At 38.1% G+C, this 13,545-nt stretch overlaps 1 protein-coding gene and 5 non-coding genes across 6 annotated transcripts in view; 5 read left to right on the plus strand and 1 right to left on the minus strand.

Annotated features, from left to right (window-relative positions):
* Positions 1-5,800, minus strand: part of LOC122032297 — a 54,184-nt gene extending 48,384 nt beyond the window's left edge. The window contains exons 1-2 of the transcript XR_006126023.1: positions 5,595-5,800; positions 5,378-5,472 (exon numbers count right to left, since the gene is read on the minus strand). The gene's annotated coding sequence lies outside the window, so the exon portion shown is untranslated. The remainder of the gene's footprint in view (positions 1-5,377; positions 5,473-5,594) is intronic.
* A 5,764-nt stretch (positions 5,801-11,564) lies between these two features.
* LOC122033177 lies at positions 11,565-11,683 on the plus strand. The gene has a single exon (XR_006126425.1). It is a non-coding gene; the product is annotated as a 5S ribosomal RNA (ribosomal RNA).
* A 329-nt stretch (positions 11,684-12,012) lies between these two features.
* On the plus strand, positions 12,013-12,131 carry LOC122033233. Its single transcript, XR_006126470.1, has one exon. It is a non-coding gene; the product is annotated as a 5S ribosomal RNA (ribosomal RNA).
* A 312-nt stretch (positions 12,132-12,443) lies between these two features.
* On the plus strand, positions 12,444-12,562 carry LOC122033250. The gene has a single exon (XR_006126486.1). It is a non-coding gene; the product is annotated as a 5S ribosomal RNA (ribosomal RNA).
* A 327-nt stretch (positions 12,563-12,889) lies between these two features.
* On the plus strand, positions 12,890-13,008 carry LOC122033245. The gene has a single exon (XR_006126481.1). It is a non-coding gene; the product is annotated as a 5S ribosomal RNA (ribosomal RNA).
* Positions 13,009-13,335: 327 nt separating this feature from the next.
* On the plus strand, positions 13,336-13,454 carry LOC122032972. The gene has a single exon (XR_006126270.1). It is a non-coding gene; the product is annotated as a 5S ribosomal RNA (ribosomal RNA).
* Positions 13,455-13,545: the final 91 nt, after the last annotated feature.

Below are 13,545 nucleotides of genomic sequence, written 5' to 3' on the forward strand. Positions count from 1 at the left end.
GTGAAAGAAACTGAAGTGCATTTGAAGGGGTAAACTTTAAGTCTTTAATTTGTTTCAAAGTTTATATTCATGTTACTAACTATAATATTTACTCTCTTTTTTTTTAAGATTCATACAAAGAAAAGAAATAGGTTGGATGTCAACAGGTTGAACAATCTAGTATTTGTTCAATTTAATGCTAGATTGTTGAACAAACAAGAAAGAGAAAAAGAAAGGAATGTTCATGTCCTTCTTACAAAAAAAAATACTTCAAATGTATAAGGTTGGATTGTAGATGGTGGGGAAGATGATGAAGTTGAACTAGGTTCCAGGCTTACGTGGCAAATGGTTGATGAAGCAAGTGGACCAGATGATAATCTACAACCCAAAGAAGCTAGAGGTACTGATGATGGACCCATTTCACCCAAAGTGAATCCTTTTTACGCTGTAGATTCCATAGGGATGCAGAGCAAAGTGGAGTTCCAAGCCCATAAGTCCCGCACTCCATACCCTACCTCCTCCTTAGCTAAGCACATTATGGCTCAGGAGATAGGTAAGTGTTTAGACGCCCAAACAAAGGAACGAAAAATGGCATATAACTTGTCAACAACTGCACTTGGTATTGGCAAGACAGAGAGCCAAAAACACTCGGCGTCCTACAAAACAGTTTTGACTAGCTTAAATTTACCTGCGTAGGACAGCGTGTGCTTGGGCCATGTCATGAGTTTACGCAGCATGTTATCCGTCAAGGCCCCATAGTTGTCCTCAGTTTTGTTGCATCCAAGAGTATCCTAAGGTATCACAATGGGAAGGTACCTTGCTAGAATCTTGTGAAATGTAGTAATTTGTTTTTGGTTCATTTGTTGACACCACCAAGGTAAATATTGAACTTTCTAAGGTTGGGATGCAATCATGCAATGGTTCCAAACTCCACTATACAATTTGCAACCAATCCAACGGTAGATTCATCGACCCAAGCAAAAAGAAGTTGTCCACGTATGGTAGGTGAGTGATATCAGTGCCCACACACATCGGATGATAGTGGAAGTTAGGTTGCCTTGCTATGACTCAAAGAGATCTAGAGAGAACTTCTAAACATAAACCAAAGAGGAATGGTGATAGTGGATCACCTTGTCGGAGGCCCCATCGCCCTTTGAAGTATCCATGCATTGCCCTGTTGATTCCCACGGAATAAGATACCGTTATGACGTATTTGGAGGTCCAATTAATATATTGTTGTGGGAAACCAAAGCAAATAAAAAGTCTTAATCCACCGTGTTGAAGGCCTTTTGAAGGTCAACTTTGAGGACATGCCTTGGGGAGATCTTTTTTCGTGCATACTTCGTCGGTAATTCTTGAGAGAGGTGGATGTTCCCCACTAAGGATCAGTTTTCAACGTTGGTCGCTTGAGTTGGATCCATGAGACTTCCGATGACCTCTTGCATTCTTATGGCCAAGATCTTGGAGATAAGCTTGTATACGACCATACAACATGAGATTGGCCGATAATCTGTGACATTTGGGGCATGGTCCGACTTGGGGATGAGCGCCAATAAGGTATAATTCCATTCCTTGGGTTTCTCCTTGACTCTACCCTTGGGTGCTCTTAGACAATTCACTTTCATCAAGTTAGGACACTTATTTTTGTAATGTTCTCTTTCTCTACACTTAAAGCGTATAATAGGAGTCTTATTCATTAAATTAGATATAGCTCTGAGTGTTGGGTCCTCGATGCATGGAAGGATGGTGCCTTCTTCTTCCACATGATCACATGATTATGTGAGATAGAAAACTTGTTGACTCAACTACAAAGGTTGAAAATTAACACTCTTGTTGCTCCAATATCAATGACCTCTTCTCTTTATCACTCCCAATGATGATGTAGAGGTTTCCACAACTTCTACTTCCGAAAATGTTGAGCACTTCACAATTTTCAATTCTTGTTAGTCTTGGGTTAATGAGCTCTTATGTCGATGAGGGATTCACATAGGGTTCTCAATTTATTCCTCAACATACTTATTACCTTATTATTGTATGTCATAGTTAGGGAAACCATTAATCAACATATTTATTAGCTTATTGTATGCCTCGAAACTTTGTATTTTTTGCTCAATCCATTTTTCTCTTTTAAGAGCTCTTCCCTTCCTATCTTTCACAGCTTTGAAATCTTTCTTCAAGACAAACCAATTATCAATGTTGATTTATGTAAAGGTTGTTGGTGCAATCGGCCTATGGTTAAAGTTGACCAGGTTTGATTGATCAAGCTCAAGTTAGCTCTAGTTGAGTTTTATGTTTGATCAATATGTTTGTTGACGAGAGTGAGATATCAAGTAGGAGTTCGTTGGAGAGAGAAAGTATTGGTGCAATCGACTTCGGGTCAGGTCAACCAAAATTGACTTAGATGTGAATAGTTGAGCAAAGAGTCAAGTAGGTCAAACTTAGCCAACTATTTAACAGTAGAGAATTCCAAATGTTATGGTTGATCAAACACTAGACATTTAAAAGTTCAACAAGGAGTTGACAAGTGATAGAGAAGTTTAAGTGGATCATGAAGAATCGGACACTTAGCGATTGGAAGTTCAAAAGGGAGTTGGCAAGGGCGAAATTAAGTAAGTCAAGGAGGACCGGACACTTGTATGAAAATTAAATTCTTGACAAGTCATGAAGGGCTAGATGTTAAGCACGAGAAAGGAAGTCCAAACATGTCAAAGAGGATTGGATATTTGGCAATAGTAAAATCTTGACCTGGTTGATTGAATACTAGGCAATGATGAAGCCCTAGCAGATCAAGGTTGATCAAATGTTAGACAACAATGAAGTCTCAGGTCAAGATTGATTGGAAACTAGACAAAGAAAATCCTGATAGGTTGAGATCAACCGTATACTAGACAAGGCAAGGTTTCAACTTTGGAAAGGCTTAAATCAGAGGTATCAGACTCCAAGGTAGTAGCAATCGACTAGAAACCCCTAAATCCAAAATTCAAGATTTGAGGGATTTAGGGGAGTTTGTTGTATGATCAATTGATTGATGAGTTTGAGCAATTGATTGATGGTGGTAGCAAACAAATTATTTGGAACTCGATTCAACAACTCAATTGATGTCACTATTGTAGTGAACAAAAAGTTTCTAAATCAAATTGTGAACTCGACTGATGCAATAAACTGTCAATGATCAAAGCTAAGGTGGAAGAGTCATAGTCATTCTATAGGTGAAATAATTGAATTCAGCGAAGCAATCAACTGATGTATAATGGTGACAAGCCAGTCGATTGATAGATGAAAACCAGTCCCGACCTGAAAACTATAAGAGAAGGGTTTCAAGGAGGATTTCAGAGACAATTCTTGGAGACTTTGAAGGGGAAGTGTTATTGCATTCTAGATCTTCAAGAGGCAATCTAATGTAATTGATAGCAATCAAAGTGAAGATTCATTCTTAGAAAACATTTCTTTTGCATTGTTCATACGTTCTATTATATCTTTGTTTTATTTGTGCTCCTTCGTAAAGAACAAATTGTAAGAGGTTTCTCCGCCTCCGGAAGATCTCCTGCAAGGAGAAAGTTAGTGGAGTATCGCTAAAACTAAGGTCGTAAAGTAGGAACTAGGGGTTCTGAACCACGTAAAATCCAAGTGTTGTGCTTGTATATTTGCTCTCGCATTTGTATCTTTCCACTACGTGTTTAATTCTTTGTAGACGAGCACAACAAACAAGAATGAAATCATGAATCCAAGCTCTGTGAAGGAAAGAATTCCATTCTAACTTATCCTTTGCAATAGTTAAGACTTAAAGAGTGTATAGCCGAACACTTATTTTCTTGATCATGTCTACAATTGTGTCAATATGCAATGAAACATAAAAACCCCATACAATCATGCCATCATACAATCTTATAAAATAATCATCTATCTTAAGACAAACACAATGATCACACAAAGCTCTAAAAGATTCTATCCGTTGCACTCATTTTCTAATGGTTTGTCCTATTAATGATATCTTCATTATTGCACCCTTCTTGTTGAATAATAGATTTAAGATATCTAAACCAGTCATCATGTCCATCCATTTTAGTCTTCTTAAAACCTTCGATTTCTAATATTTTTCTTGGTAACTCAAATTTCAAATTTAATATAATTATATTCACACAATACTGTCTACAAATCGCATTGGAATAAGATTTATCTAGATAACCTTACATAGTTAGGAATAAACAATTATTGATGATGAATCAATTTGCCTAGATGTATTTTCTTTTTTAATTATCCTAGATCTACAATTTGAAATGAGAAAAGGGTTGACAGAGAGACAAAGAAACATGCAAAATGTTTAAAAATGTAATCAAGACATCAAGTCAAAAATCGATGAAACCAAACTTCTAGATTAACAAAGATAGGTCTTTGCAAATTGATTGAGATATTGTACTTCAGTTAATCTGAGAAAGATACAGTTCTAAAATAATTACATTGTTAAGGAATTTATCTAATATTGTCACTTCATATCATGTAACATTTTACCTGTTAAGCGTTCATTTGAGGCCAATTGCTGCAGTACTACATTTTTAGCTGCGCTACTGTACCAATCCAAATTGTATAGTTTAGTGAGTGTCTGTGAAACATGATTGTTTAATAACTCCTATCTTTCATAGAGAAAATTTCACCAGTTGAACTGATATTAACATGATTGTTTAATAATGTTTCAAACCATCCACTTCTAGATCTTTGTATTGAAAAATAGCAAAGAATCTAACCAGGTGTACAAGCACATTCATTCCTGGGACAAAAGTCAAGTGTTCATCATACAGGGAACTGGCAGGAAACATTTTGCAGACAATTAGATTTCATTACCTACTGTATGATGTAGATTGTGGATAATGTAGGAATGAAGCTCTGATTGTGGGATGCTGGGATCATGACAAAGTTGCTTCCTTGCTCTCCCCCTCACTTGATTTGGAATAACTACATTTCCACTTTGCTTTATGCATAGAGAGAACATGTAGATGCCACTTACCATGAATAGTCCCACTACCGCTACCTCTAAATTAAGCAGATATTTCTTTGGATGCCTTATTATCAGCATTTCCTATAGTTGAGATGGTTCGTAGAAAACTAATCTGATTAGCTCACGTATTCGGTACACAGAAAACATCTGGAAACTAATTTGACCTCGGCTCATTGGATCTTTATATCTTTCATTTCAAATTGATATCATTATTAAACCAAAAAATAGAAGCGAACCAATTTTTAGAAAGTTAAACAAGAGTGAAATCATCACAACTGGAACAAAAACAGACATATATACAGACCAATCTCATAAATCTTGAGCTGGAAAACAATTTCAGAACTTAAAAAAAAAAAAAATAAGACGAGCACCATCAACATGTAAAGGACAAGGACTAAAACTCACTCAAGATCGATGCCATCCAAGAAGCCTTGATAGTCCAAAAGAGAATCAAAATTTGCATCAATGAAGGCGCAATTCCTCCTTTTCAGCATTTTCACCTAGAAAACAAGTTGTTGTTCCATCATATTGCTTATTTCATTTAGATCAGTAAAAGTAAAATAACAAGTAAACAAATGGCGAACACAACATAACATCAAGAGGCAGAGGGAGGACGAATCACCTTGCTGAAAGAGTTGTAGTCGTCCGCCACCATTCTTCCCTTCCCTACTTCGATCACGACGACGACCTCAATGACAACGCGTCGAGGAAAGAGATCGTATTATTTTGTTCATCCTTCCTTCATCTCCCCCTACCCCTCTTCCGCTTGCCCTAGGGTTGCGTTGACAATCGCTCCCGTTTCGTCCTCCGTCCAGATCAAAAAAAACCCCGCCCTTTTGAGTTTCAGCACCCTCCGCCTCTTTTCAGCCAAAGCAAAAATAATAATAATAATAATAATAATAATAATAATAAATTGTCAAATTTAATTACTTCATCGGTTTAACTTTACGTCTAATCCTATGTTCAAACAATTTTTATTTCTACTTTCGTATCTTTAAAATTTTATTTATTTCAATTTCTTTATATAAATATCATTATCTAATTTCCCTTTAAATTTTTTTAAAAAAAAATCCAAAAATTAGTATAATTTCTTTTAAATTTAACACTTTAAATTAAAATGGAATATATTTTCTATCAAAATTATCTCTCATATTTTTTTTATTAAAAAAATTTAAAAATTAGTATATTTTAGTTAAATTCAACACATTGAATTAGAATCGATTATATGTTTAATTAAATTGAGCACGGTTTTCTAATTGTCTCTCAAATTTTTTATATACAAAAAGTCCAAAAATAAGTATAATTTCTCTTAAATTCAGCCCTTTAAATTAAAATTTAGTATATTTATATCAAAATTGTCTCTCATATTTTTTAAATATAAAAAATTCAAAAATGAGTATAATTCTTCTTAAATTCAACACATTAAAGTATAATCTAATGTATTTTTTTATCAAATTGAGCATGACTTTTTTCCTACTTAATATAATTTTTCCTAAATTCAACATTATTTAAAGAATATTTATTATATCTCTCATCCAATTGAATATCATTTAAAGAAAATCTAGTATATTTTTCATTCAATTTAAGTAGAAAAATAGTCGTTCTCAATTTGATAGAAAATATACTGAATTATAGTTTAATGTGCTAAATTTAAAAAGAATTATACTTATTTTTGGACTTTTATACCTAAAAATTTCAAGAGTAATTAGGCAAATTAGTGTCCATTATGTTTGACTAGGGAGTGCAAATAAAGATTTTTGTCAATAGGGACTGCATGTAAAGTTTTGTTTCTAATTGGGAGTTGCATGTAAATTTTTCCTTATTTCATTCTATCAAATTATTTGGTCAACATCTACAATGTTAAGGGGGTGTTTGGGAGATCTTTTACTTATTTAAAAGTGATTTTTATAGAGATTATTTTGAAGTTAGCGAGAAACTAAAGTATGGAGTGTTTGACTAACTGAAAATATTAGGATGTCAAAAGTTAAATGTGGATGCTAGTTATGTTAGTTCATTGAAGTTACTTGCTATAAGACTTCATATAGTTCTTTACATATATGGATATGTCTGTAAAGTTCTTACTGTAGCTCGCATGTAAGTTTTTTTCGACTTGAAGTATACAAGTCATCTTAGTCTTGGAGACTTATACTTTAATATCGTAAGCAAGCATCTCTTGGAGGTATGGACCCGAAATGATTGGAAAGTTAAAGTTCCCGAAAGTGTTTGGATAGCCCACAGAGGATTCATCGCTTCTTGTGACAAGACGTATACCCTATGACTACTCGTTAGGATTATTACTCAAAGTCTTTGGTTAAAGTATCACATGTTAAGAGTATAAGACTCTTATACATATGTACGAGTAATTTGAATCCGTCAAATAAGGAAGTATTACTTGGGCTACGTGTGACGTGGTCAACCTAGTAGGGACCGACACACAGACCATATCCTGAACCAAGTGATATAAGATAAGTGAAAGAAATGAGGCATGACTCGCTGTAGTTGTTGAAGGGTTCAGAATTAGTTCTTAGATCAACTGTTATTTTTCAGTTAATTGGGGGAGCATGATGTATTACTAAGTGTTACTCATGATTGTTCCATAATTAAGTAGTTAATTATGAACAGTCAAGATAAATTAGGAACCTATTAAATCACACGCACTACAAGTCTCTAAAAGACATAAAACAAGTTAGAAAATAGGATTCTCATATTGAGAAATAAATATTTAGTTGGACTATACATAAGACAAATATAGAAAAATTTATTGGAACAAAACGCGGATGGGCCACACCTCTTATGAAAGAATTGAATCCTATTTGGTTTAGTCATAAACCAATTTGGCTTAGTCATGAACGAACTTAATTTAGTTGTGAATCAAACCAAGGGGTTAATGAGCTAATTTTTTGTTAAGGCATAATGTGTTGGATTTAAGTTTTTTAATCCAACTTATTAAAGAGGAATATATATTAATATGGTTAAGAGATAATTAACATACAATTCATTATTGGGTTGATTAGGTTTTAGAAACCTAAAGCAAATACCTCTCTCTCCCTCTTCCTCTCTCTTGCCACCAACCACAATAAGAGGTTCTCTTTTTGTCATCGTGAGCCACCCAAAAGAAGAAGATCTTCCTTTTGTTTCTTCTTTCTCTTCTTGATCATTCTCTTTCGCTCGTGGCTAGTATCTTTTGAAGGCGAAGCTTATTCTTTTAGAATTATCTTGAAGAGCTCGGCGTGGATACGAATAAAGACGAGGTTCAAAAACATTGCAAAAGGTTGATGCTCTTTTCGTTACAAGTCATCCGTAAGATATACCTAGAATAATCGTTATTCAATTTTGTTTTATTTTATGATCTTGTCTGCATAATTGTAGGTTGCATGCGTGTGGTGCGCGTGATATAATAAATTAGGTTATTTATTATTAAGTCTTCCGCTATACATGTTTACGAAACATGTTTTTAGCACACACTGCATCGGATATATCCAAACATAACTCACTTGATCCAAGTCTAGAGTTCCTTATCCAACATACGGTCAACTGTAATCTGTTAGAATTTCTCATTGCGTAAATCTATTCAACCTTAACCTGTTAGAACTTATTCACCAAGTGTTTAGTCCTTTGTGATTCACTTGGACTTTCTCTTACCAACTCTCATTAGACTTCCAATCACTAAGTGTCCGGTCAACCTTGGACTCGAAATTTCTATTTGTCAACTTCTCCTTAGACTTTCAATCACCTTGTGTGATCCTTCTTGATCCACTTGAGTTTTCCTCTAATCTAACCTCCAGTTAGGACTAGTCTCTTAGTAGACTTCCACCATGCATAATCTCAGTTAAAGTTTTCTCTTGCCTAACCACAATTAGGGCTTTCTTTGGCCAACGTACGATCCTCCCTTACCCATTTGGACTTTCCTTTACCTAACCTCAGTTAGGACTACTCACTTGGTAGACTTCCACTGTGTCTAACCTCAGTTAGAGTTTTCCCTTGCATAACCGTAGTTAGGGTTTCCTTTATCAACATGCAATTCTTCTTGACTTACTTGGACTTTTTTTTGCCTAAATCCAGTTAGAACTAATCACTCGATAGACTTTCACCCTATCTCACCTTAATTAGGACTTCCCTAAACAAGTATCCGGTTCTCTCTTGACTTTTCTATCACATATTATCAAATATCAAAATTCAAGCTCAAACTAATTCGAGCTCAATTAAATTGGTCAACTTCGACCTTACACCAATAAAAAATAGCACCATAATTAAAAATCAAATCATGCGTATTTGGGAGATTAAATGGAGTCATGTCACTGCATCGACACTTTTATATATATATATAAAACAAAATAAAAGAAGTATTTTAACTTAAAATAACTTCATAAGACAAGTGAAGATAAATTAAGCATTAGTAAATATGTGTGATAAAATCATAGTGTGACAAATATGTCCCTAATGCACCATCCAAATTAAATTGGGAAAATATATTTATTGGGCACCCTGTCGAATCAATCAAAACCTGTTAGAGCCTCTCTCGTAGAAGAAACTAAGATGAATTAACTCATCTTGAGAAGTCAACATCTCGAATTGGATTCTCCACAAAAGTCGACAACTTGAGCTAACGGGACAGATGTCAACATTTCGAGTTGACCCATTCCAAAAAGTCAATACCTTGGGCTAACTTCTCCTTCGAGTCAGCGCTTTTGATTGAACCTATAGACTGAGTAATTGTATAAATCTTCCGCGTGTCAAAAGCATAAAATCTTAGTAAACTAGCATATACCCCAATTCTGGACTTTCACAAGGTTATCACTCAAATGTTCCGTGAAGAAAGTTAGAACCAATGTTTTGAAAATCGAATCGATGACTACTAATATAATGACCGGGTCAAGATTTTTAAGATTTGATCGGTTGAACCGATGATACAACTCTTTTTTTTATATATATATATATATTTTAATAATTATAAATCATGCTTCAATTCTGAATTTCTGATTGAATCTATGATTTTAATCGATTTCGAACGGTTTTGATCGATTTTAAATGATTCTGACCGATTTTTTTATTTTTTTGATTTTAATGTTGGACTGAACCGGACCAAGAGCCGGTTCATGATTTAATCGGTCGAATCGGCCGGTCCGGTCCGATTTTCTCAACACTGGTTAGAACAACATAAATATGTTAAAAATGATGGAATTTGCTAAAAAGAGTGAATCTAAAAGAGATCCAAATAAAGTTTCCATTAGAAATCAGTGACCTCTTTGAAAATATTGCCTCCGACAAATGTAGAATATTGATAGCTCTAAAATTTAATAAAAAAAACCCTATTAGTTTGAATTCCTATTTCATTTTATCCGAAAATGGATGAGTAGAAAGTTACAGAGGTAGCGATTTCACTGACCAGAGGTAAATTTTGTTTCATTGCAAAACAAATGATGTTAGTGCCGAGCTGAGGAAGAGGTCCTTGGGGTTGACCCTCTAATGCTCAAGTCAGTCACCGAAATGCGAAGAAGAAGTGAAACAGTAATAAAATTATGCGCAAACAGTAAATCACACGTATCTCATACGATGATGGATCCCCCTTTATAAAGAGTCATGATAGGCGACACACACACTCCTCAAGACAGTGGCGAATATAGACAAAAAAGGAAGAGGATGCTCAAAGAAGAGAGTTGGAGCTTGTCTTCCTTCTCGCTTCCCCTCGGACTGCAGCATACTGGTGGAATTTTCTAGGAGTAAGGGGGTGCTCAAGCACACCCCCGCTCCCCCTAGATCCGCCACTGACTTAAGACATGGGCACATTCTCCGATATGTTGGTGGCCACGTTCTTCAACTCGATTGTGACCACGTTCTCCAACATGTTCAGAGCCACGCCCTCCACTATGTCCTATGAAAGAATGTCGTGAGGATCACAGTCCTGCTACTTGATCGAGCGGATCAGTCGCTCGGCTAGGACTGCGCTATGTCCACGGGCAGGTCCTACTGCTTGGTTGAGCGGGGTAGTCGCTCGGTCAAGAGGACTCCGCTCTGCTAACTCTAGTTGCCCTTCCGTGAGGTCTGTGTAGTAACCTACCTTCCTCCGTTCGGACAACATATCCAGCCTCCTTCAACGTCTTGATAATGACATGAGCCCTTGTCTATGGTATCCTCCCGAGTCGGAAGGATTGTCCGCTTAGACCTATCTCCCGCCGATCGAGACATACCTGTCCTGAGCGGTCGTTACATTTATCCTCCGTTCAGCACTTTGACACTTGGGAGTTGACCATCTTGACTTTGACCTCCACCCTGGTAGTTGACCCCGTGCCAGGTGGGCCTCTTCTTATTGCCACATCATAACCGTCTCATTCAAGTCTAGTCGAAGGAGGCTGCAAGTTCGATTGACTGGACGAGATGTGTCTTCATCGACTCTAAGATTCGATTGGCCCATATGCCCAAGGAACTGATCGGCGCATCTATCCCACCGTTCAACCATCTTTTGCTGACAGGGTCTGTTACTATCAGTCGACCGCAACCTTCGAAGCAAAATTCGACGGGGGAAAAGCGGCGGAGGGCAGGTTCGCGCGACGGCCGTTCGCGGTATAAATAGGGAGTGTGCGGGAGAGAGGATGGGTGCGATCATACCAGCACTAATGCACCGGATCCCATCAGAACTCCGAAGTTAAGCGTGCTTGGGCGAGAGCAGTACTAGGATGGGTGACCCCCTGGGAAGTCCTCGTGTTGCACCTATTTTTTGTTTTTATTTCTTAAATTTTTTTGGTAAAAGAAACGTGCTCGTGTATGCATTTATTATCGGTCGGTCTGTTTTTCGCGGGAGGTATCGGACGGTTTGTTCATTCGTTTTTTTCTTTCCCCGGAAGGCGGTGGCGGCGACTGCTCGGAGGGGTCGCGGCGGGGTGCTTACTTGATGTTGATTGCGATTGGTTTTTATTATTTTTTTGTTCTTGTTTTCGATTGTTGTGGTCGGGAAGCAAAATTCGACGGGGGAAAAGCGGCGGAGGGCAGGTTCGCGCGACGGCCGTTCGCGGTATAAATAGGGAGTGTGCGGGAGAGAGGATGGGTGCGATCATACCAGCACTAATGCACCGGATCCCATCAGAACTCCGAAGTTAAGCGTGCTTGGGCGAGAGCAGTACTAGGATGGGTGACCCCCTGGGAAGTCCTCGTGTTGCACCTATTTTTTGTTTTTATTTCTTAAATTTTTTTGGTAAAAGAAACGTGCTCGTGTATGCATTTATTATCGGTCGGTCTGTTTTTCGCGGGAGGTATCGGACGGTTTGTTCATTCGTTTTTTTCTTTCCCCGGAAGGCGGTGGCGGCGACTGCTCGGAGGGGTCGCGGCGGGGTGCTTACTTGATGTTGATTGCGATTGGTTTTTATTATTTTTTTGTTCTTGTTTTCGATTGTTGTGGTCGGGTTGATTTTCGACGGGGGAAAGTTCGCGCGACGGCCGTTCGCGGTATAAATAGGGAGTGTGCGGGAGAGAGGATGGGTGCGATCATACCAGCACTAATGCACCGGATCCCATCAGAACTTCGAAGTTAAGCGTGCTTGGGCGAGAGCAGTACTAGGATGGGTGACCCCCTGGGAAGTCCTCGTGTTGCACCTATTTTTTGTTTTTATTTCTTAAATTTTTTTGGTAAAAGAAACGTGCTCGTGTATGCATTTATTATCGGTCGATCTGTTTTTCGCGGGAGGTATCGGACGGTTTGTTCATTCGTTTTTTTCTTTCCCCGGAAGGCGGTGGCGGCGACTGCTCGGAGGGGTCGCGGCGGGGTGCTTACTTGATGTTGATTGCGATTGGTTTTTATTATTTTTTTGTTCTTGTTTTCGATTGTTGTGGTCGGGTTGATTTTCGACGGGGGAAAAGCGGCGGAGGGCAGGTTCGCGCGACGGCCGTTCGCGGTATAAATAGGGAGTGTGCGGAAGAGAGGATGGGTGCGATCATACCAGCACTAATGCACCGGATCCCATCAGAACTCCGAAGTTAAGCGTGCTTGGGCGAGAGCAGTACTAGGATGGGTGACCCCCTGGGAAGTCCTCGTGTTGCACCTATTTTTTGTTTTTATTTCTTAAATTTTTTTGGTAAAAGAAACGTGCTCGTGTATGCATTTATTATCGGTCGATCTGTTTTTCGCGGGAGGTATCGGACGGTTTGTTCATTCGTTTTTTTCTTTCCCCGGAAGGCGGTGGCGGCGACTGCTCGGAGGGGTCGCGGCGGGGGTGCTTACTTGATGTTGATTGCGATTGGTTTTTATTATTTTTTGTTCTTGTTTTCGATTGTTGTGGTCGGGTTGATTTTCGACGGGGGAAAAGCGGCGGAGGGCAGGTTCGCGCGACGGCCGTTCGCGGTATAAATAGGGAGTGTGCGGAAGAGAGGATGGGTGCGATCATACCAGCACTAATGCACCGGATCCCATCAGAACTCCGAAGTTAAGCGTGCTTGGGCGAGAGCAGTACTAGGATGGGTGACCCCCTGGGAAGTCCTCGTGTTGCACCTATTTTTTGTTTTTATTTCTTAAATTTTTTTGGTAAAAGAAACGTGCTCGTGTATGCATTTATTATCGGTCGGTCTGTTTTTCGCGGGAGGTA

This window comes from Zingiber officinale, chromosome 11A (genome assembly GCF_018446385.1).
Source record: "Zingiber officinale cultivar Zhangliang chromosome 11A, Zo_v1.1, whole genome shotgun sequence".
In the NCBI taxonomy this organism is placed as follows: Eukaryota; Viridiplantae; Streptophyta; class Magnoliopsida; order Zingiberales; family Zingiberaceae; genus Zingiber; species Zingiber officinale.